The following is a 24,983-nucleotide window of genomic DNA, read 5'->3' as shown; positions in this document are numbered from 1 at the left end:
TTTTCAGAAATGGAGCGGAGAGAGCGGAAGCGGCAGCTGCAGCGAATACATATTTAATGACAAAACTATGTAAAAACACTTTTTTTTATATAAAAGTAAGGTTGGGACCATTTTAAATATGTAACTATATTACATATTAATGTAATGTCAAAGTTCAATGACATTAATGCTAGACATATAACGTTAAACTAATTAATGTTAAGCCAACGTCCTATTTTCCTCTTCACCCGGCGTTGAATCTTCTCCCACTCCTCCAATAAAATATTAAACATAACAAATAAAATTATGATTTCTGGCACCATATTTCTCCTCCGCTGTCCGGTTTGAACCGCGGCTGTCAGGGTTGCTAGGAGACAGGAGCGGCGCGTGGTCACGCAAGGTAAAGGACGTTAACGGCTGGTTACACAATCCAGAAATTCTCCGTAGACCATCCCATTCCACAAGGCTCATTCGGCCTTCGGTGTGGCCTTCGCGGTCTACGAAGGCCACACCTTCGAAGGACGCGATCTTTGAAGGATGCAGCCCCTGAATTGGGACACGGCCCAGTGGTGCTATGTGGACAACCCGGCAGACAATCTAACAAAGGGAAAGTCACTGTCAGATCTAGCTCAACCCTGCAGGTGGAATCAAGGACCTGCCTTCCTGCTGCACTCCCCGGACCCTGTGACCCCCAACTTGCTGCTCATGATGCCTCCCTCCCTCTGGTGACTTATCCCGACTCACTGAGCTGTTGTCGTCAGTGGCGTCCTAGCCAAATTCTGTCTGATTACTTCTGGGATCATTTCCTGAGAAATTCCCTCCCTTCTCTTCAGCCTAGACAGAAATAGCACACTGATCATCCTGACCTCCAACTTGACACTGTTGAGCTCATTGTTGACCCGCAGCTTCCCCACTCTCTATGGCCAGTAGGTAAATTGATCTCCCTTCACCCCAGCCAAGACGGATGATTCCGGGTCGCAGATCAGGTGGGGTAGATAAGGTACACAAGACCTGTTGCCTGCCCTATCCCTCTCCCTCTCCCTGCCCTACCTGAGCCCCCATGACCTCCCACTCTGACAAATTTGGGGGCGGCTGATGGAAGATTTCCTGTTTCCCTCCTCACCTCACAGACTCAGAGCCATGCCCCTTTATTTGCCCATTCATTAGCCCATGTCAATCACTTAATCACTCACCTGATTGTCAATCACTTAATCACCTGCCACAGACTATTTAAGCCACACCTGTGACCACACCCCTTTCCTTTGTTCAGAGACACTGAAACCTTGAGAGCTGTGCCTTTGAACTCCTTGTGTGCATATACTGAGCAATGTGAGTTTGTTTTGTGGTCATTCATTTTGTTATGTAATCTTATAAGGCTTGTTGAAAGATATATTATTCAACTGAATTGTGGCAATGAATTGCGGAGCAGACCCCTGCCTCCAGCAAAATGATTAAGTCCAAACAAATAATAAAAAAACAGATTTTAGCTTGTCTTTAGATTATTAGCCTGAAGTTCTGATTTGAGAGACTATGGTTGTTGACAAGAATTGCCTGGTGTTAGTTTGCCTTGCCTGAAAACCAACCATCTTCTGTCAAGGGTTTCTAAATCTAATAAAATTATTTTGTGTGTGGTCGACGAGTGAACGTTGGCGCGATATGCTGCCACTGCTCGCCGATAACTTTTAACTTTTAACCTATCTTTTGAAACTTTTAAACTTGTAAGCCCTTCTACTGTTGGACTGTGCAACTGTTCTCAACTCTCAAGTGAGAGACTGATCCTCCATCTCTCCGCACCATCGACGATTCACTTGACATCTCTGTGCATCTGCGTGATTTGGCTAACATTAGCCCACTGCCTCGGCTTGAGCCCTTCGCCTGGTTTGCTCACCTGACGGCCTAAGTCACCTGGGCCCTCGTCTACAATGCGGGCTGGTCGGCTTTCTATCTGGATCGCCCTCGTCTGTTCTCTCCTGCTGCTCCTCCATCAACCTGTGACAGGACTCCTCCAGTACTCAGCTGCTGAACTCCATCGGCTCCATCCTCACCTGCTCAAGCCTCCACCGGCAATTCTCCTTCATCCGGACATCGCTTTCCTGCCTTGTCGGGGATACATCCATCGCGGATCTCGTCGAAGCTTCCACTTTGACAACTCCAAACCAATAAAGTCCATCTGGTCCTCCACACGACGCCCTCCGCGTAACACCGGCCGGGTTGTTGACCACACAGTGTTGGCCAGCCTTGCTAGGTCGGCTAACGCTACTGGAGGATGCGACAACACCCCGGTCCACTTCGGTCTGGTAAAAATCTGCTCACTTATGGGCAAGGGGCATCTTATCCAGGATCTCCTCATTGACCGTAAGTTTGACTTTCTTTGCTTGACCGAGACATGGCAACAACCTAACGACTTTTCCCAACTCAACGAGTCCACGCCCCCTGGGTTTGTTTACACCTGTCAACCTCGAGGCTCCGGGCGTGGTGGAGGTCTCGCGATAATTCACAGCGAGAAGTGGAAAGTCCTACCGGTATCTGCTCCTACCTTCAACTCGTTTGAATCAACTGTGTCAACTTTCTGGTCCTGTTCCTACCATCGTTGCAACTGTTTACTGCCCCCCTAAAGCAAACAATAACTTCATTAATGACTTTGCTGCTCTACTTACCCACCTAGCCACACTTTCCCCAAATGTAATACTGCTGGGGGACTTCAACATACATATGGACAATATCAATCTCCCACTTACCCGTGACTTTGCATCCTGTCTTGACAGCTTTGGCTTCCAGCAGCATATTGACCGGTGGGCCTTCGACACCATCTCTCACACTATCCTCCTCAACAGATTAATTTCCATTGGCATTTCGCATACACCCCTTGACTGGTTTAAATCCTACCTCTCAGGCCGCACTCAGTTCATCCAACTCCAATCCTTCAGTTCCCACCTGTCCCCTGTCACCACTGGTGTGCCCCAGGGCTCTGTCCTGGGGCCCCTTCTCTTCATCATCTACCTCCTTCCCCTTGGCAATATCTTCCGCAAATACAACATCCATTTTCATTGCTACGCGGATGACACCCAGCTCTACCTCTCCAGCAAACCCAATTCCACTCTCCCACCTTCCTCCCTTACTGACTGCTTCAGCAAGCTCAAATCCTGGTTCTCCTCCAACTTCCTCAAACTAAACAGTGATAAAACAGAATTTCTTCTTATTGGCACTAAATCAAGCCTCTCAAAAGCTGACAGTTTTTCCACTCCTCTGTCTCCCCCTCCCCCCAGGTTAAGAGTCTGGGTGTCATCCTTGACAGCACACTATCTTTCCAATCCCATATCAATAACATCACCCGGTCTGCATATTTCCACCTTCGCAATATTAATCGCCTCCGCCCCTCCCTTTCTCCCCACTCCACTGCCATTCTTGTACACAGCCTTGTCACCTCCCGCATCGACTACTGCAACTCCCTTCTTTTCGGTCTACCTCACAAATACCTCCATAAACTTCAACTGGTTCAGAACTCTGCAGCTCGAATCATCACCAGAACCCCCTCCATCCACGACATCACCCCTGTTCTGCAGCAACTCCACTGGCTCCCGGTCAAACTCTGCATAAACTTCAAAATGTTTACATTCAAGGCCATCCACAACCTTTCCCCTCCTTATCTGTCCGAACTCCTCCACATCGCCACCCCTTCCCGTTCCCTCAGATCTGCCTCCTCTGTCCACCTCTCTGTCCCTCCCGCCCGCCTCGTCACCATGGGGAGCAGGGCTTTCAGCCACTCTGCCCCCCATCTCTGGAACTCACTCCCAGCGGACCTCAGGAACCTGGACTCTCTCACACTCTTCAAATCAAGGCTAAAAACTCACCTATTCAGAACTGCATACCCCACTTAACCATCTACATTGTCTTTTCTTATGTTTCTTATTTCTTGCTGTTTTTTCTTTTTTCTTTTTTTTATGCGTTGTACGGTGTCCTCGAGTGCCCAGAGAGGCGCCTTTAAATAAAATGTATTATTATTATTATTATTATTATAAATCAATATTGACTTGTTCAGGAATAAATCATGCAGAGCTGGAACTGAGACTAGACATTTACCTCAACAATGACCTTTGTCTACTGCGATGACTCATGGCTTTAGCAGGGGGCATCAGGGGGGGCCTCAGGGGTATCTGCCTAGTCACCTGCAGGGGGCCAGAAGGTGGGATAAATTAAGATTAATGAGTGCAGACGTAAAATCTTATAAAGCAGCAGCATATAACAAGGTAAAAACTCTCACATATAATATAACAATGTTAAAGTATGAGGCAATGTCAACTATGAGATGAGACACACAAGAAGAGCAATGAAGTTTTGGAGGGGGGAAATAAAGCTCCAAGAAATGAAATAGTATCTGTCTCTATTCTCCATGGACCATTAGTCTGACCTTGGTTTTATTAGAGCACGGCCTTAGACCTGTCCGTATTTTATGACTCAACCAGGCCATCAAAGCTGCCATCCACAGATGAAAAGGTCTGGCTTTTCAGCCCACCTGCTTGATTACGAGCTATACCATGTGGAAAATCTAAACCGCATGGACTTTTCTTTTTAATTGACTTGCAGTTGAAATCTTGTGTAGGGAATGGGAGTTTTTTTTTCCGCTGACACCACACATGATGTGCTTCAGTAGCTATGGCAAAGTCTACGAGTTGACGTGGTTGTTGGGAAAGAATTTAGAACCCTGTTCACACCTGTCAGTAGATTGCATCCCAATCAACAGCTAAAACACCCAGGTGTGAATGCTTCTACGCATCCTGGCACTTTCATTGAGCATTCAAATCCAATCACAAACAAGATATTTGGAGGCGGTCAGTGACGCATTTGAACACATTAGCCGTTTCTCAATTTGCGTTCTCGTCTGTACTCGTGTACTTGCGTTCTCGTGAAACGTCATCAGTGGTAGCCCAAGTACTGTTCCAATTCCAAGTACGGGAGTACTGTCGTAAAACCTGGAAGTGTTCTCGATGCTGTCAATGCATATATTAAAGCCAACCAAAAAGGAAACGTTTTGTTAAGGGGTCGGGATAGCTCAGGAGGTAGAGCAGGTTGACTTCTAACTGGAAGGTTGCTAGTTCGATCTCCGACTCCTCCTAGTGTTGATGTGTCAAGACACTAGGAGTGTAACGATCCACAAAAGTCACGATTCAGTACGTACCTCTGTTTTTAAGTCACTTTTCGGTACAGTACTTTTTATTTTTATTAAACAATTGGATTTTGATTTGATTCATTAAATTGTATCAAACAAATGCCTTACACAAATGGAAAGACATCAAATACAATTGAGGATAAAAACACAATAAGTCCAGGACTTATTTTCATTGTGGTCCTCAACACAAAACATCAGGACAAGACAAGACACACTCAGAGTGTGTGATAATCAATAAAAACTTTATTATTATTATTTATTTTTTTTCCGGCACATAGCGAAATGAAACGTGCATCGAACCGTACCGAAAAATTTCGGTACGAATGAGTATCGTTACACCCCTACAAGACACTTGACCCTAACTACTCCTGACGAGCTGGCTGTCGCCTTGCATGGTTGACTCCGCCGTCGGTGTGTATTAACTGTTGTCAGTCGCTTTGGATAAAAGCGTCTGCTAAATGCCCTAAATGTAAATGTAAGAAACCTTGAGAAGGTGCAGAGTGGGGGATCCTTCCTTCTAGGGATGGTTAGGAGTGCAATGGGTGCCACAATCGATTTACATAATAGTAGAATTAAAAGCAAACATTTTAAGTTAAATTTCATTGTTAGCAATATAAATATAAAACTTGTATTGTCCATGGAAATGTAGTACTGGAGAGTGAGCAAGCTGGTAGCCGTCAGGTGGAGTAGCCAGTCATCCAGTCATGGTCAGCAACACATTAAAACATAGACAGCCTTATGGTTAGATGGATAGCATGAACATTCTTAAAGTTATTTTGCATTATTGCATTTTGAAGAAAGCAAACCGGCTTATTGGAGGCCTGCGATAGCTATATTACAACTTTTATAACCCGTTTCCACTCAAAGCACTTTGCAATTAGTGCCTCACAGTCACCCACTTAAAAACACAGATGGCTGTGTCTCCCATGCATGGAACAACTAGAGCAGTTACGGTTAGGTGTCTTACTCAGGGACATCTCAAACTTAGCTAAGAGGAGCCAGGGACCAGACCAGCACCCAGACAACTTGCTCTACCTCCTGAGCTTATGCCATAACTCTTAGTCATATGTTTTGCCATAAATTAAAAACCAAAAAGCAAATGAATGGCAGAAGTAGTGATGGAAAAGGCAGAACATCAGGGAATAATGTCCATCAACCATTCCCCTTATGTAGTTCTATATTATTTGGATGCATAATTTTCAACATGCAAACAAACTAACTTCATCAAGAAGAGGTACAGTTTCTAATGAACATTTCACATGCACCTGGGACACATTCCCACATGAAATTGAGATAAACATTCAGCGTGGAAGAAAACGTTGCAATAGCACAATGAAAAGTTCATGAGCAAATCACCTGAGAATCATAGACAGGCACGATACACCATTTTTATTCTTCTGAACAACATTCTCCGGTGAGATGGCCTCACCAACTCTCAATAACCATGACCGTTTCACATATTATGACATTTATGAGAAATATGAAAAATGCCATTACTGAAGGGGAAATCATTTCAGTCAATTAGTTGGTAGAGTTTTCAGTAGCCCATTTGAAAAGGTATAAGGTTAAAGGAACACTTCATGGATTTGCTTGTAAAAAAAAACAAAAAAAAAACCTTAATGACCTATTTGTTGCACAAGGTGGAGTTTTGCATATTGGATAACAAATATTAGATATTTCATAGAGAAAATGGGTAATACCTGTAGCATACATTCATTTCTTAAAGTGTATATATATTTCCGGTACCCACATTTTTCAATGTTTGTATATTATTTTATATATTCTGTTAAAAAATTCATACACATACACACTGCTGAACTATTTTTAGCTTTAGCAGCAGTGTCCAGTTGTGCTGCAGCTCTAGAGTTTGAACACACCTAAGGCAAGTTACCCAGGGGAAGAAGCAGGTCTTAATGAGCACACCATGGTGGAAGAACATTCCCTGGGAGTCTAGACTGACCTGCTCCCCCTTCAGCTGCAAGTGCAGCAAGCTGAGTTCACACAAGTCAGGGAGAAGCTGAGGCACCATTCTGTTTTTAGCCATTATATTATTTTGTTTTTTATTTTGGTGCACATAAAAATAGTTTCTTTCTAGAAGTAAAACCGACTCACTTGAGCATATGAGTACACAGACCTCCATCACCAGAGGGGTATTCCATCAAAGTCGCTAACGAAAGTGGCGATTAGTTGATTAAGCCCGGTTAGAACTAGCGCCAAATTCCACTTGAGGCTAAAGCCGTTCCATCAACGCAGTTCAGCCGCGCCTTGCTGAGGTTAGTTCAAGCCAGGCTAACGTTATCCTGGATTACGCGTGTTCACGAGATATGTAACCAGCCCATAACCGTGAATGTCGAATCATGGATCAAATGTCCGAAACCCGAGCGGGATCTTTTCCAGCGGCGAACAGAAGCTGCTTGTGGAGGTCTATGAGGAGTACACGCATATAATAACTCAAAAAGGGAACACCGTAACCATTAATAGAAACAGGGAGGCTGCCTGGCACAAAAATCGGCGATCTGTTGAATGCATAAGTAGTATTAAGCGTAACATATTTTAATTTAATATTGACCATGGAGTTAAAAGAAGGGAGATAGTCTTGAGTTAACGTGTCGGACTTGCACCCAGTCGTCCGGGGTTCTATCCCCACGCAAGTAATAGTAATATAGGAAGGATTACTAGAGAAATCAAATAACTTTTCATGCCACTTTTTTGAATATTCTTAATTAGGGAATTAATAAAATTAGGGAATTACAAAATGAAGCCAACGCCAAGAATACTACGCATTAGTCTGGACGCAAACTCGGGTCCCGCGTATCACAGGGCAAGTGCTAGACCATTCACCCAGCCGCTGATTACTGATTACGGGATAATACATAGATATGTGTAAAAATGTGTTGAAAAAATAGCCACAGTGATAATAGATAGCAATTCATTGAATTATTTCATTTGCATCATTTAATCTTAGACCCTTAGTGAAAATATACGCTGTTTGTACTTAATATATGTACATTTATGGCAAAATTGTGAGGACTAGGTTTGGCGGAACCTTCTGATGGTACAATTGTTGCTGACAGATGGATTTCTCTGAAACACCGCTCAAGTTAACCTGCTCCCGACCAGGTTAGTTTGGTCGGATAAATTGCCATGGTTACTTAGCGGAAATTCCCTTAAGTGACGTTCATGGAACGCAACTCTAGCTGAAAGAAGCCCAGCTTTGCGTTTAGCTTGATGGTTATTTTGGTTGGATAAGTTGCCATGGTTACTTAGCGGAGATTCCCTTAAGCCACATTAATGGAACGCAACTCTAGCTGAAAGAAGCCCGGCAAAGCAAAATAAGCCCGGCTTTGCGTTTAGCTTGGTTGATGGAATACCCCTCAGGACCCGTATTATGCTTGACTCAAAACAATTCAGCCACAAGTGTTTGTGGTTGGAGCAGACACAGCGACAAGCCCTGCAATCAGACCTCTAATTGGAACGTGCCTGTTAATGATAGGCGGCGTGGCATGGCATGGTGCTGGCTCATGAGCCCGAGCATGCGGTGTACTTTGCAAGCGCTGTGCTGTGGAGGAGGCGGTGGCAGGCTGGCTGCCAGTCGATGCCCAGAGACACAACAAGCTGATGAGGAAGGCTGGACCTCATGGCCTCCTGTGGCTTCTTAGTGGTGGTGATAGATAAAGCTGCAGCCGCCGTGACGGCTCAATTCTGCAGTCACTGGGAAAATTCTGTGGTTATTTTGATGGTGTAGGATGGTTTCCTACAATGTCACAAACTATTCAAAGCCGCCATCTTAACACTTTTCAATATTATCTTAAGAATAATAACAACTGGTTGCTTTGTTATTCTAGAATTTTCTGTCAAGAAGGACCAGGATGGCGGCTTTGAATGTGCTTTTGAACTTCAGATCATATGTGAAATAAGTAATAACTGTCGCAAACATAAAGCAAAACCTTTGACTTTACGAATGACATTAAAAGTGTTATCTCCCTGCTTTAAAACTGTCTATGAATTCTTAACCTTTGAACTTCGTTGAACATTAAACTAATCTTCATCACATCATGATCTTCATACTGATTGAACAGATTCTCGATATGATTTATCAGTGTTGTGATTCAACAGTTTTAGTTTTGTACCCATTTCATATTGATTCTTGCTTAGAGCATGTGACGTCAACAATATGTCATGTGAAAGCCTCTGCAGATTCTAACAGCAAAAGCCTTATCATTCTATGATCTAAACTAGACAAACTAAAGATTTAACTAAAAATTGTCCAACTTACAACCATAAATGTCTTAGCTTTGTTATGATCATTCTAATCCTAATACTTATCATACCAATACTGTATTGTACTGTATGATAGTGATGCTACTTCTATGTATCATTTATTTCAACTATTTGACAATAATAAGGGGCCCATGGCATGAAAATTTCACTTTATGAGGTTTTCTAACATAAATATGAGTTCCCCTAGCCTGCCTATGGTCCCCCAGTAGCTAGAAATGGCGTTTGGTGTAAAACAAACACTAGGTATCCTGCTCTGCTTTTGATAAAACAAGGCTCAAACGCACTGATTTGGAATTTTCCCTATATGTCGTCATACGGGGACATGTTACTTCCCCTTTCTCTGCTTTGCCCGCCCAGAGAATTCGGCCCACCAATGAGACAATTAACCATGACCGTGCAAGCACCATGTGTGTGTGTGAGTGTGTGTGTGTGTGTGTGTGTGTGTGTCAATACACACACTGTAATGCAAGTGTTGTACACTTATTTGTTATTTGGATAACCGTTCTGCTGTTGGTGTTATGGCACATAACACAATAACACAATAAGGCACAATAAACACAACAAGCTTGCATTTGGTGAAAAGACTAGACTGCGTCGGGTTATCTGACGTATCTGGTATTTCCACAACAAGACTCGTAGTGGGGGTTATCTCAGCCATGGTTTGAGAAGGAATTGGGGGAAAGGAGGTTTTGAAGTTTTTGAAGTACATGAACCGCGACATGGAGGAGAAAGGGATTGTTGACCGTGATTGTCTCCCGCCGGAGCCCCGCTGCGGTGGTGCCTGCTGCAGCGGGCAGCAGGCAGAGGACAGCGGGGCTCCGCTGCTCGCTGGCAACAATCCCTTTCTCCTCCATGTTGGTTCAGTCTACTTCAGATTGATGTGGAAGAACCAGAGATGTCGGAGAACCCGACGCAGTCATTTGAGATTCATAATATCGTCTGGAGGCGCACACAGATTTTGGCCATGATAATATATATAATATGATATAGATATCTATGTATAATATGATATTATTATTATTATAGAGCTCCAGGACTCCCGCCGGAGCACCCGGAGTGTTACGGCCAAAAGCTGTGTGCGCCTCGCCATTGCGATACATCTACTGTAAACACGAGCGCATGGTACCGTGGCCGCAAGCTGCTCAAGGCCACACCCCCACCCTCCACCTGGACCTGCCTCTAAAAAACGGCACGTTTGTGTAGAGCTCATTGTGGGACTGGCTCGTAGTGGCTGTAATTCTGCAACAAGGCTGAATTTCTTAAACGTCTTCAAGGACTGTATTAGGGAGCATCTAACAGATATATAAAAGCATTCATAAAGTAGCATGCCATAGGATCTTTAAAATGTTTTTTTATGTTTATATTGTTATGCCTACTCCATTCACACTTTCACTTTTGAACACAACATTTAACAAATCTGTCAAAGCCAGCAATGCAGTTAAAGGACGATTCCGGCATTTTGAACATTGAGCCCCCTTTCTGGTTTGTCTCTTAGTGAAATACAGTTTCTGTCGTTTTTCTTTCCATTTCCGGTCAACGTGCAATGAGTCTTCCAACAGAAATCAATGGATTTACAAAATGGCAAATAAAACACGACAAAAACTGTATTTCGCTATAATACTTCATTTGAAACATCAACAAACACCATTAACCACTCGGTAAGTTTAGGGTTGTTTTAAGGACAGGTTTGTGAATGCCCATAGACAACCATTCTGAAGCAGGCAGGGGCGATTTGAAATGAGCCAAATACCCGAAAAAGGACCAATAGTCAAAATTTCAGCGTCAACCTCTCGTCTAAACTCTATTTCATCCTAGACAAACCAGAAAGGGGGCTCAATGGTCAAAATACCGGAATTGTCCTTTATGTGCCAGCCTTTCGCAGCCAGCATTCACACAGCAATTGTTGAAGAAAAGGCCTTTTCTAGTTAAGTAATGGTGTTCATGTGAAACAAAGGTAATCATTTATACATTATTTAATAGGGCTAGGGTTAACCCTAATTAACCCCTACCCTTTACCCTAACCCCTATGCTTTAAAATAATGCTAATTAAGGCATTAACTATTTTTAATTTAAGTACCCTTAACTTTTTCCCAACTAGTTCAGTGGTCCCCAACCTTTATCTTTAGGTGTATCACTAAATTGTAATCTAGAACTTTTGCAGACGACCTCATATCTACACAAAAAAAGTAAGGTAAAAAGCAATGATGGAATGCTCAAAGCCAAACTAGTGTTTTGTCATAATAACAAGCCATAATATGAATACTCTATTTACTGAACAATATTTATAGTATATTTATGGTGATCCATGATTTGATCCGTGATTTTTTAAATATTATTTGTTAATGTGTCTATTTTAAGAATTAAACAAAGGGAAAAGGGAAAAACATCTGCTTGGCAAGTTGGCTCTTGTAATGTACTGTATGTTATCCTATATATTAATTAATTTCCAGGTTCTTTAACTTACAAATGACTGATTATGCTGGGAATCTGAGACTGAAGCAGGCATTCATGATTCTTAAATTCGTATTTATGCATATTGTGTGCTTCTTTTGATTATTCTCTCATTGTTCTCTGTGTGAGTTATAGATGGCTCAAAATAGAACTGACACAATAGATGAATAGTTTATTGTCAACACCTTACGAAGCCCTGATGTTTGGATGTGGCAGTAAATAAACTACAAGCAAATAAGAGAATAATCACCCAGCACCCATTTGAAGCTATTTCCATTGTTGGTACAACTTGTTTACCCATTTGGCTATTCTGTGTGTCCAGTAATGATCTCCTTGGTGCCTCCTCATCTTTAGTTTCATCCCTGGATGCTCATTAACAGTCTGGAAGCAATATGGCACGCATGGATACACACGTGCACAAACACCCACATACAACTACACACACACACACACACACACATGCACACGCGCGCACACACACACAGCCATGCTAATTAGGGACCATGGGAGAAGGAGAGTTGCGGTCCTACACATTGTGATTATTTGGAACTGTGCTGATATGCTTCGACATGATTTCCATAAATACTAAGTAAATGCTAATGAGCATTGCAGGTACAGTAAACCTAAATATATAACTTTGCAGATTCATCCCTCTTCCCAGGAATGCTCTGGAATACAAATCAACTATAGTGTGGGAATGTGGAATGGTGGTGCCTGTAGCCGTGTGTGAGTCAATTGATAACCCACGATCAACTAGGTTAAGAGAACCATATGAATGTAACATTGGGTGTTGTAAGGGTAGTTGTGTGGTGGTGTGTTTTGGTTCACTCTCCATGAAAGAATGCACACAGCCAATGCATGCAAGGCCGCACATTGTGTGTGTGTGTGTGTGTGTGTTTGTGGAAAGGTCATACCTTTACTCATGTTCCAGTGACTAAACACATTTACCACTTCCTACATCTTGTAGACTTTTCCTGACCACACTGCAATAAACCCGCAGAGGACAGATCTACGGAAAGGAGAGCAAAGTTGCCCACTTCTGTAAGGCTGCTAGCGGCAGATACCTCTAATCCATCAACTGCAAATTAATTACTATCGATTTTTCTTTTGGATTAAAAGTTTTTCGGCTACAGAGGAAAAAGGAAGCTTCTCTTTGTATATGTGTGAAGCTAATCGATGAATACTAAATGGTCATGGACATCATTTGAACACCATTTCACTTGCAAACTTTTTTTACCAATAAAGGGGTACTACGAACGGTAGTATACACATTTCTTCGTACAGTATATATAGTGTATATATATAATAACTAAATACATACACATCTTGCATAGATAGATTTATTATATACAATAAATATATCATATAATATATGTTTGATTTGGTTTATTCATATCGAGGATAAGGCAAAAAAAAACCTGCATTTTTTGGCAGGATTGTCCCCTGCAGTGTGGTGCTGATGGCAGTAATTCCAAGCTTGGGCCGTGGAAGCTCCTGGCTCCTGCATTCTAATCTCCTCCTTATCCCCCCCCCTGGAGGTCGGCCCTGGAAGCCTCAGAGCTGCACACCTCTAGTGGCCTTCCAGCTGCTGTCTCAGCCAGGTCAGGACCTTACATCCGCTACACCGGGACTGCTCCAAGTCCACCCTCCTCCTCCTCCGAAGACCCCCTTGATAACCACAACCCCAGTCGTGTTGCTCACAACAATACAACTACAAGGATTCCTCTCCTTTAATGTCACGAATCACAGTGGTAAATGCAGAGCAAAGTTGTTGAGGAGAAGGTGGCGGGGGGGAGGGGGAGGGTGGACAACAGATACTTACAGGCTGACAAGACCGCCTGAGACAACCTCCTCCCATCACCCCCTCCCCCACCTCAAAATATGACACCCAACGTGGTTGTCATTTCCTGTTTCATTCCAAATGGGAGCGAGTCACATCCTCTCCGTGGCAGTTTTGGTTGTTTGTGGCACAGCTTTATTAAAAACGGCAAGATTAAAAAAACAGTGCCACTCTGTTGGGTGGACGTCCGCTGCTGAGTAGCTGCCTATACCGACCACAATGCCGCAGTCTGGTTTCCCGTTTTGTGCTGTGGACTGTTTTTCTACCCCTTACTGCAGAGGAATTGTATAACCCAACTTCTTAGTGTGACTTACCGCTGAGGGGAGCGGCCCGAATCATGCCCGAAATCCCAGATGGCTAACCTTGGACTGAACTAAATCCCCCCCTTACCTCTCCCTAGCTCCTCTCTGTCTCCTCTTTTTTTTCTAGATGTCAAGAACAATATGTATTCCTTTCCCCAGAGAAATGCTAGCCCTGCCCTGGTAGTTCTGGAATGCTGGGATGCTGGGAATCTTTAACATAACACTTGTTCAACAAAGCCAACATCCTTCTTTAATTATTAACGGACATTCACACTTTCTTTAACATTTAGTCCAAACACAATGGGACATAAATGTACCAGGGACATTGCAGTGAAATAAGCAAAGGCCTGACTTAACATTGCATATCAGTATTGGTAATTTGAATGCACAGACAGTAGAGGTAGAGATACTTTCTCATTATCTTTTATTCTTCTTTTGTTAATTTTTTATATTACATTATTGTCAGACATCATAATACACCACTGCTCAGAGACTGCACAGATACTATTCCAGCTGTATCTCATTGCCACGCAACGTTAAGTTTGCCAAATATAAAATGTTCCATGATTGGAAGTGACACAAATTGTACAGTTGTACACAAGGATTTGAAACAGTATTTTATCAAGCAAATGTCACAATATATTTGTACATTTGTACCCGTGTTTCATTTTGTAAGTAATACTTACAAAAATAAGTTGCAGATACATTTTTGGAGACAGGCTCCCTGTCCGCCTCTTACATTCAATGCTTATTGGAGCTAAGTGGTACTATTACAACTGGATTTAGAAGTGAATTTAATTGAACACTTTCTTTTCATCTGGGAGAGCAGATTGCAATTAATTCTAAATGCTTCTAAATTAATCCTCTAATTAGTCATGTGAATAAGCATTAACAAACACACAAAAGACGCCTAACTCTGTGGCCAATGTCAGTGGGTGCAAACAGTTTGAGGCACAGTGTCACCATTAACTGTTTATCACGCATGCTTGTACTTCTGAAGTACAGACCTCAATAGTATCTGTGAGAGAATCGGCAAACAAATAAACACAAAGTAAAGGGAAAAAAGAACTTGTAGACCTGAGGTATAGACGCTCTCGCTACGACTCTATTTACATCCCAGGTGTGATGTTGGAGAACCAAGGAGGAGGTGTTGGAGGAGTGTGTGAAGATGTATGTCAATGTGTATGTCACAACCTAACCGTACGTGTCCCTGTGAGTGTGCGCGTGTATGTTTGTCCGTGTGTGTGTGTGTGTCGGCCAGATGCTGACGGCAGCCGCAGGGTGTCTCTCCGGGCGTCATAGTCTGACACCATCATCTCTGATAATGTAAGTTCCACCCCCACTGCACGTCTTGTAATATATGTATCTATGAAAATGAATGTTAATGAACGACTTGCAGGTGCAATTCTTTGTCCTCACTGTTATTCTAGGACACACACACACACACACACACACACACACACTCACACACAAAACACACACATGAATATCAAAAGGAATGACCCAGGAACGTTATTGATGAATTAGCGTCCCTTTAAAGAGCAATCTTGTTAAACAGATACTGTGTATCCAAAACACATTGCTGCTGTAAATACCCTTGCTGTAATGTTCTGGTGATGTGTTCCCCCTGGTCAGATTTCAACCGATCATGCGGTCTGAACACGTGTCACCTTGACAGGGGTTAGCCACGATACCTCGCTAATTACCCGCTGTGGGTAATCCAAGGAGGGTGGCGAGGGACAAGGCACACGAGACATTAAAAGGCCTTGTGAATTTTATATTGCAAACGCCAGCATTTGCTTTAGCGGCAATGGGTACAGACAAGAGTGCAAGAGCTGGTGAAGCGGGAGTGACAAATCAGTAGGGCCGAGACGATGCGAAAGAGCCGCGTCCTTCATGATCCACCGAACACTGCCTACAGCCAGCCCAAGTCGGGCACGTTCCGGGCTGGAGGCTGGCCCTCGGCAACTGATCAAAGTCTTATACTCTTTCGCATGTTTATTCACTGTTACCTGGCCGATTATTTCTCTGCTCAATGTTTACTCTATCAGAAGGGAAGGAAATTGCTTCCCTCTAAAACCGCAGCCTGGCTTCATTTAGCTGCACATCAACCGCTAGCTTACGGCCGTACCAGAGCGCGGCAATTGCTTAATTATCTGCTCATGATCTGCCCATCCCCCCCACCCCCCCACCTGTATTAAGTTTGTGTGGCCATATGGTGGCATTTTACAATGACAAATGTAACACCAGTTGATTACTGATTGGTCCACGTATTAGTGAAACGGGGGTTGAGTGGTACATGCGGGGGTTGGGGTGGTCAGAATTTCATTATGGGATGCCCGTGTTGACGGAGGTCCGGTTGTTCATTAAAAAAGGCTCATCTCGGATCCTGGAGAATGAAATGTGTGAGTGGGTAGTGACTCTCACACACACAAAGGCACAAATGCACATGCACACACACCTTGGATCCCGGGGAATTAAATTGGGTGAGTGGGTGGAACACACACACACACACACACACACACACACACACACACACACACACACACACACACACACACACACACACACACACACACACACGCCTAGCTTGCCGATGAAGGTGCTTTGAAAAAAGAAAGGAAAGGAAGAGAATGTCACCAGCGTTCATAATTCCACGTCGAGTCAGTATTAGAAGAGCCCAATAGAGGTGGCGGTACGCTTGCGGTTGCCATGGAAACTGCTACGGGGACCTTGGTGGTTTCACTCGAGTGTGCTCCCCATCTACTCTTGACTAGCTGTGGAGGACAGGCAGGGCCGACAGCTGACAGCTGGGACGCTATGAGCTCCACACAGGTGGCTAAAGGCCTGATGGACACATGCCTGGACTCAGGTCGGCTTATGCTGCACATGTTTCCCGTCCGTGTGTCATGGGCCTCCGGAAACCTTTGAGACGCAAGAAAATACTCCCACGTAGTCCCTGGGGCTTTGGTCAAAAAATTTACAGCTTGACAGTTTTGTGTTGTCACAAAAAATATTTGAATTCAATACAAACTAATTGGGACGTGCTGGGGTGTAGGAACGGATGTATTATAGAGCAGCATGCTTTGGGGCATTTAAAAGGATTTAGCCTGTGGCCCAGCCATGCCGCTTGCCAGAAAACCTTCTCAGTAAGGATTACTGGGGAATGTCCAGCTCCCGATGTCCACTGACAGTGCCGGGCGATTGGGCCTTATCCTCAGACCCCAATGTTCCTCAAAGGGGTTTGGGTCTGGGTTATCTTTTGCACCTTCCACCTTTGTTTCAGCTCTGTAAAGGTGGCAGTCCCTCTTCTCGTTCAGCCCCAAATCTGGCAGGCATGCAAACATGAGTTCTTACTGACACTGCAGTGGAGCCATGCTGGACAGATGAATGTTGAATGAAAACACATTGAGAAAAGGTTTGAAGATCTACTTTTTGATTTATAGCATTAATTGATTTGATTTGTGTAGTCTTTTTCGACCAGACTTAAAAGTATTAGGGATAAAAGTATTAGAGCATCATTGCATTGCATAGCACTGCATCGAGGAGAGAGATGGAGGCCTTGGCGGCAGTCACGGCTCCCGACAGCTTCCTCTGGACCAGAAACAGGCATGGCGATGACGGAGGGCCACCCATCCAACAACAGTGAAGATTGACTAAATCGGTTGCATGAATGAAAATGAGAATCCAATCGAAATAACTGAGGTGCCAGGGTGTGGTATGGCAAGGCCTAGCCTATGTGGAACCTGAATAGAGCCCTGTCTCCAGACCGCAGGCCACATGCCAGCCACGTGGCTAAGCATAGCGTGGCTAAGCATAGCGTGGCTTGGCACACACACAAGGACACACAGCTGTGTGCTGCCAGCCAGTCATCACAGGAAAGAAATAAACAGGAGTAACATAAAATAAAGGCCAGATCGTTTGGGCTTACTTTGGAGCCCGGCCCGGTACCAGCATCAGATTTGCCCTGCGTGTCGTTCAGCCGATTACATCTGCAGAGGGGATTAAACTGTGATTTTATGTAACGCCATCAAATGGCTTAACATTTCTGCGTACGACACATTGGATTCTCGGAGAGGACAGCTGATGGATTCCAATTTCTTTGAAAGGCGTGGAGCACAGTGGTGGCAAACACAGGTTTGCAAATAGCAGATTACATACATCCACGCACGCACGCACGCACTCGCACATACACACACACACACACACACACACACACACACACGTTGGCATTTGGTTATCCTTAAATTTAAATTTAAATTCTTAATATTCACATTGACAATTGGGATTAATGCTAAAAAGATAGTTATTGTAATGTACACCATACATGTATTAATTTAGGGTGTATGTGTTTTTTTTAATCTTAAATTGTAGTATTTAATCATGTTTTAAGCATGTTTATGAATAATTCTTAAGCTTTGTCTTCTAGAAAGAATTTAAGCAAACATTACCAATGTATTTTATTGGGGTTGCACAATGGAAGTTAATGCTATTCCATCTCTTAAAAAAAATGTTTATTTTATTCCAAACTGATTAAATTAACATATGTTTTGCAGCGCAATACAATTTATGTCAATAAAAACAATTATACAAGCAGGGTCACAAAGATTTCCATTCATTACTTTGTATTATCTCTGCTACTAAATGCAAAAATGTGGATAGTAGATATTAGTCAATTGTATAATGATTACCACCCTCAATTACTTATTTGGGATGTTTTTGACTATTTCCTTAAAGGGACTACATGTAGGATTTGTACTTGCACAATCACAAAATTGAACAGGTCATAATTAAACAAAAAAAAACAAAAAAAAGGAGTCCTTCCCTGACTCTGTTGCGTATTCCAGCTTGTGGGCTGATTCATAGTGTATTTAACAATTTATTTTTTGCATTTTTCATCTTTTATTATAGAGAGAGACAGAGAGGAAAGTGTGGAAGACATGCAGTAAATGACCCAGGTCGGATTCAATCCTGGGTCTCTGCGATTAGGACTTTTTCCTAATATATGGTATGCGCCTTAGCCGAGTGCGCCACCGGGTCTCCCCCATACTGTATTTAAACCGGGACAGTTCCGTCGGGAAAAAGGGAGGGAATTATGTCCAAGCACGGGTCATTTAAAAAGAATTAGGGTTAGGGTTAGAATAGCATAAATGCAGCACAAAATATATTGAATGAGGTAGATATTTGTAAGTAGTAAGTAGTGCAAGAGAGGGCACTAATAGAGCTGTGCAAATTACATTATGGCAATGGTGCAAAAATAAAGCAAGGTGTTATAGAGCTGCAGTTGCATAGTAAACATGCCGGTGGTGCATTAGTAGAGCTCAAATGCTATATAAGTTCAGATAGGTTCCCTGTTTCGGAGCATGGCTCTGAGGCTTCTGTAGTGCCCCCTAAAGGGCAGGAGGTGAACAGTCCAGGGTTGGGGTGGGTGGGATCTCTGCTGGTGCCATGCCCTCTGTGTAGGCAGTGTTTGTGGTACATGTCCTTAACTTTGTTCACACCAAAAGACACATTTTTCGCCTGGTCGCGCTGTCGCCGAAGTTTGCGCGACAAATCATAATCTGTCGCTGTGCATTTATGTGTGCAGTTATGTCAGGCGAATTTTGTCATCTTCATGCCAATTCAGTCTCATCAACCATGGCCGAAATAACCGCCATTGCATGTCTTTACCTGTTGTGGAAGAGGGAGAGACGTCGGAATGCCCGTCGTTTATGGGTTAATAATATAATCCGGAAGCGCACACAGCTTTGTGCCGTGATATTATATATATTGTATATATTATATTATATAGATATTTATATATTATATTATATTATATCATATCATATTATACATAGAGCTCCGGGAGTCGCAAATGGCAACAATCACTTTCTCCTCCAAGCTGCGGTTCACTGAGTGCAGGGAATGGTTGGCCCGGCCGGTTGAACGCTGATTGGCAGGTTTTTTTTTTGGGCTGTTACTTCACCCACGTTACTCACAGGGAGTGAAGCTGATTGGCTGTCTCACGCAAATGCTGCGGCAAAGTTCAAATATTTCAACTTCAGCGAAATTTGTTGCGCTGCAAATCCACGTGAACACGTCCGCCCGTGACAGGGAAAAATGTCGCGCCGTCAATCTAATCTTGCCGCAGGTTTGTGCTGCGACAAATTTTTCCCGATACACATCTCTACGTTGACTTTGTATTGAAACGTGTCGCGCCGCGACGTTTGGTGTGAACACACAGTTAGGGCTTTGAGCTAGGTACCTGTGACATGCTGAGTCGCCTTGACGACCTGCGGCCAGACTTTCTGCACTGCTGATGTGCAGTTACCGTATCACACTGACCGTGTGTCAGGATGCTTTCAATTGAGCATCAGTAGAAGGTGGTGAGATGTTTGTGAGATAGGGGGTTGTTTTGCCTTCTTTACAAGGAAGCGAGTATTCGATGTCCAGGAGAGGATTTCGTTGATGTGGGCTTCAAGAAACTTCGAGCTAGGGAACTGCTCCACTTCCATCATGTTGATGTATTTGGGGTAGTGGCTGCAGCTTATCGACTTCCTGAAGGCCATTGTCAGCTCCTCTGTCTTCTGCACATTGAGGACCAGATTGTTGGAGGTGCACCATGATGTGAGATGCAGGATCTCCTCTCTGAAGAGTTGCACCTCGCATCTCATCGTCGTTTCCGATTTGGCCTACAACTGTGATGTTGTCCACAAACTTTATTATTGGTGTTGCATGGTGAATCTGCAGCTATGCTGAGGGTCAGGGTGGCGGACAAGGGTTGGTAACCTAACCTGCCACACTGTTGTCTGTTGGTCAGGAAGCCCATGGTCCAGCTACAGAGAGAGGGGGCCAAGGGAGAGGAGTTTGGTGGTTAGCTTGCCGGGGTTATGCTTTTAAAAGCAGAGCTGTAATCTATGATCAGCATCCGGATATATGTGTTTTTATGTTCCTGGTGGGTCAGGGAAAAGTGCAAGGCACTGGCAATGGCATCGTTTGTCGGGAGCCGTAAGAGCTGCTGCCTCCTGCGCGCCGCCATCTTGCTGTATCACACACAAACACAAACATACAGTATGCTCATAGCTGCCAGACAGGTTGCAGATTTTAGAAGAGTAGAACATATCAGTGCTGCAAAAAATGAAATAGACTGCCAAACATAAAAAAGGTAAATTAAAAAATAAATACAAAACAGCCAAAACGAAGAATACAATCCAAGTTAGATAAATCCAAATGCTGCTTGCATTTAGTGTTTAGCTTATGACTGTCCTTATGGTGTATAATTCTTACATACTTAAGATGAACCATGCCATTGACTTTGTAATGATAAGATGATCAAGAAGAAAAACATACAAGAGAAACATAAAAAGCTTTCCATTTGGTAGATATATACACCATTATATAATAGTAGTATATAGTAAAAACAACTTGAGACTCTCCTGGGTTTGTTGGCCACTTAAGACACACACACACACACACACATACACACACACACACACACAAATATCAGTAACAATAGCAGTAACAATACCTAAATGATACACAGTAGTTGTTCGTCATATTGCCATTTGGGTTATGTGCGAATGACATTTGAACAGGCACAGGCATTTTTTTCAGTCGCTAAAAGGATCTGATGTTCAATTTCCCTTGCACTTACAAATGGCAAAAGGTAATAAATGCAAATAGTAATAAAATATGCATTACCGCTCTGCCAATCTAGGTGCAGATAACCTTTTGAATTTTAACACAGCCCCAAGGTTCATGCAAATGAGCACAAAGAAACTATATGTAATGAACATGTTGACAAGAGAAATATTGCTAGGTTACTTGCCAGTATAATGAATAAAATAAAATCTGCTCTTACCCTACCAGGCGAAATGGAAGCCATTGTGTTGTAAGATTTATGGACCCATAGTTTCATGTCATATGAGCTACTCCCACATAATACCTCGCTTTACTTACTACCATATGTGTGAGTGTGTGTGTGTGTGTGCGTGCGTGCATGCGGGAGTGCGTAAGTGTGTGTGTGTGTATTTGTGATGGAGAGGTACATTATTGTATCCACAATTATTCATTGCTTACATACAAGGTTATCAGTTCACTATCTAGACGTTGTGAAAGCCGGTGTGTCAGGTCAGCGCACCAATGCCACACAACCTCCAGACTCAGACTAGTCCCCTGCAACCTCTACTCTAGTCCCCTACAACCTCTTCTCTAGTCCCCTGCAACCTCTACTCTAGTCCCCTACAACCTCTTCTCTAGTCCCCTGCAACCTCTACTCTAGTCCCCTACAACCTCTTCTCTAGTTCCCTACAACCTCTACTCTAGTCCCCTGCAACCTCTACTCTAGTCCCCTACAACCTCTGCTCTAGTCACCTACCATCTCTACTCTAGTTCCCTAGAATCTCTACTCTCTTACCCCTACAATCTCTACTCTCTTACCCCTACAACCTTATCATTCCACTAGTTGAATGTTCAGTGAATGTGTTATGCAGTGCACCAGTTGAATTGTTTTAGAGGGACAAAACAGTTATGAGTTGTCTTGTATGGGAAGTTTAAATCAAAATAATAATCCAAAATAAATCATTGTCTGTCAAGACATAACAATGGACGTTCTTTAGATTTATTTTATCGATCCGTTAACTGATTACTTGGGGCCAAGTGCACCGCTGTTCACTAGAAACTCAGTAAAGAAAGTTAAGACATAAGTAAATACAATCTGGCGGATTGTGGTGTCTTTACTGTGAAACGGACTGAAATGATTGACATTTCAACGATGCCCCTCTGGAGCGACTAGAGCAGGATGAGCTGAGCGCCGGCAGCCAGTGTGTGCGTAGCTTTAGAGATCAATCCTTCAGCAGAAGCGCTCGTCCATACAGCCATGGAAAATATTCTATAGGCCTATCTAATTAAAACAAGGTACTCAAAGAAGTCATCGAAGAGAGCAATTTAACGGTTGTGCACCTGACTGCATTTACTGACTGGGGTTTACAGCGCTGGGGAGAATTGTGAACCAGAATTTCATTAAATAGCCAAATTCGATAAATGATTAGATGTTAGGGGAAACTAGATGAAAGTAAATTATATTATTTAACTAATGTGTAATTTCATGTTTGGCGGGCAACTGTGATTGATATCTAACATGAAAGGCTTTGCTCTCTAGTACAACATCTGCTCTAGTCCCTTATAACCTCTGCTCTAGTCCCCTATAACCTCTGCTCTAGTCCCTTATAACCTCTGCTCTAGTCCCTTATAACCTCTGCTCTAGTCCCTTATAACCTCTGCTCTAGTCCCTTATAACCTCTACTCTAGTCCCCCAACAACATCTGCTCTAGTCCCCTACGACCTCTACTCTAGTCCCCTACAACCTCTACTCTAGTCCCTTATAACCTCTGCTCTTGTCCCTTATAACCTCTACTCTAGTCCCTTATAACCACCAGACTCTAGTCCCCCTACAACTCTAGACTTTAGGTTCCAATTAACCTCCGCTATAGTCCCTTCCAACCTCCAGACTCTATTCCCCCTACAACCTCCATAATCTAGTTCTCCTACAACCTCCAGACTCTGGTCCTCCTCAAGCCCATGACACAGCCATGGAATGGATTCTCACCAACACAAATTTGGCCCCTTCTTCTCTGTTCTCTTCCGTGTTCTTAATCATGCATGTTGCTGGTAGGCCATGCCTCTACATAACTCACATGAAAACGCTTTACATAGTACAGGGTGGCCATGCTGTCTCTGAGATAAAGAGGGACTGCTCTGTGTGTGTGTGTGTGTGTGTGTGTGTGTGTGTCTCCATCTTCAGGTGGAGGTCGTTCAAGCACACCTATAGCAGAAGGGTGAGTGAAACGTAAAAATAAAAGGCGAGGGTGGGGTGGATGAAAGGAGATAGGGCTGGGCTCTGATGCATCAATCGTACTCACAATCATGTTTTATGTTCCTCCCCGCTTCAGTCTGCTTCCGGAAGTCCCCCCTCCCCCCCACATCTCTAAAGGGCAGGAATGACATCAAAGCTGTTGGGAGAAAGCCATTTAGCTGTCCTTGGACAGATACAAGGATTAAAATGTGTCAGAAGACCTGACAGATAAGAGGAGGAACAATGGTGTAATGTGCGCCGTAGAGATGAGAAATATTTGAAAAAAACTCAAACTCTGTCGTTACAAGAACGTTTATTTTCTCTTTTCATTCTTTTTCGTTTCGCCAACATCTCAATGGCTCAGCCTCCTTTTAAAACATGAGATGAGCTAAATGCTCAATGTTGTTCTGCACTGTTCGTCATCAATTAAATAAATGAGTAACTGTTTGTATAATCCAGTGTAGACAGTGTAATGTTGAACCCTGATAAATCCTTCTTAAAGTGTATTTTCACAGTGGGATACTCTGAGAGAGTTTTTTAACAAAGCTCATTTTCATCATTCACCAAAATGTATATAAAATTACTCTTTTTCCAAGTCATTAAATTTCATGTTGTACCACAACCCAATAACTCCAATGCCACTAAACGTGGAATATCTATGCGTAGACAGTCTAAGTTTTGTATCATGCAGTTAGTTTAAGATGCTAACTGGAATTTCTAAACCTGCACAAGCTGTGAATATGCTTCAGTGGAGCCATGTGCGTTATAACGGGGGCAAATTAATCTTGCATCTTCATACAGATGCAATTGTACCCAATTTGCTCACTCTCATCATCTAAACAAACAGCCAGCAAGACCTAATTACGCCCAAGAGTAACAGCCCACCCCCGTCCGTAACTACCATCTTTGTAACTTTCTACACAGCTTTTCTTTGACTCTATCCGACACAACATTTTTGCTGTCAGCAGCCTCCTTGCTCCTTTCTATCCCCTTGTCGTCCGAGCTAAGGCTTCACATCTGTTCCTCCATCCTGGTCTGAGGCCGTGCAGATCGCCCCCTCCTGGCCGTGCGGCGCCGCCAGTCATGGTGATTAGCTTGAATAGTGGGGGCCGAGCTGCCAGACAGATGGGC

The sequence above is a fragment of the Micromesistius poutassou genome (assembly GCF_964030765.1).
Source record: "Micromesistius poutassou genome assembly, chromosome: 9".
Classification (NCBI taxonomy): Eukaryota; Metazoa; Chordata; class Actinopteri; order Gadiformes; family Gadidae; genus Micromesistius; species Micromesistius poutassou.
The sequence above is the reverse complement of the archived record's forward strand: the minus strand, read 5'-3'. Positions refer to the sequence as shown.